This window comes from Acyrthosiphon pisum, chromosome A1 (assembly GCF_005508785.2).
Source record: "Acyrthosiphon pisum isolate AL4f chromosome A1, pea_aphid_22Mar2018_4r6ur, whole genome shotgun sequence".
NCBI classification, from domain to species: Eukaryota; Metazoa; Arthropoda; class Insecta; order Hemiptera; family Aphididae; genus Acyrthosiphon; species Acyrthosiphon pisum.
This window is the reverse complement of record NC_042494.1, coordinates 18703449-18704824: the sequence shown is the minus strand read 5'-3', so window position 1 is coordinate 18704824 and position 1376 is coordinate 18703449.

The following is a 1376-nucleotide window of genomic DNA, read 5'->3' as shown; positions in this document are numbered from 1 at the left end:
TATGAGATTGCCTAGATAATAATCTTATCTTTAGATTTTATAAGAGGTCAATTCACACGTGTTCTGCTGAGCGTACAATTTGCTATGTTACGCACTTGTAGGACGGAGTCAACACATGCGAGTATCACGTCCTCTTAACGCGTATAGATCCGCGCTCTACAGATAGTACTATTTTAAATCGTGCTCTACAATAATGACTTATCAGTAATAATTAATAAATAATCATACATTAATTTCATAAATATAATCATTACAAGAATAATAATTAAATAACAGAATAATAGAATAAAATTTGACCGACCGACCGTCGCCGATACCAATGCTGAAACGACGACGATAGCGGCTAATGATCAATTTTCCTATATAGATTAGAAAAAATATATAATGGAATGGGATCGATTTTATACTAAAATATTATCAATTTTGTATTACCATAGGGCATGGACAATAGTCATTGAACTTACCTAGTGATGTGCAAATTCCCAGGAATGTAATTATATTCCCACCACCAGTGCCGCATTAAGCCAAATTGCCACCCCGGGGCAATATAAAATTTTCCGCCTCTATATATTTAAAAAAATATCATATGATTTTCACCTCTCTTTTTTCGCTATCATAAACACAGCAGAATTATATTTTAATACGTTTCTCCGTTAGTTTTAAAATATTAAAGAGTTACCTAGTAAGTACTTAGTAAGTAACTAAGTACCTAACCTATACAATAAATGTATACTTAATTTGCAAAAATATTAACATTACAAAAAAAATGTACAATAAAATCTACACATTACGAAACGTCAACATTTAAAATCAAAATTATTCTAAGTGAATTGTAGAATAATATGCATTTGCATATTATACATTTGGGCCTTACTTATGAGGAATTTTGTTTTACGTTTTCAAATCATAGATTTAAATAGAAAATATTTTATGAATTTCTAACTAAAAATAATTTACAAATTTTCGTGAATTTTAGGTATTTTGTCAATATTTGAACTTTAAATGCTTATAAAAAAAAATTATGACTACAGATTTTTAATAAATTTTATCTATCTTTGAAACAATATAATGGGAGCCTCTATTAATTTTTCAAGCATTTTTACCAAACAAAATTTTTTTTTGATATTTATAGAATACAAAACTAAAAAAATTGGAAACTGAAATTGCTATAAACATCTCATAATATTTTTAATATATTATGGTGTACAGAATATGCTAATATAAACGTTCAGTCAATATTTTATGTATTTACGGTCATTTAGTTTAGAGTTACACATGTACCTGAATAATAAAATAATAAATATTATCTACTTCAAACAAATATTATTAAAACAATATTAATATAGATTTGTGATTTAGATATTATTACTGATAAA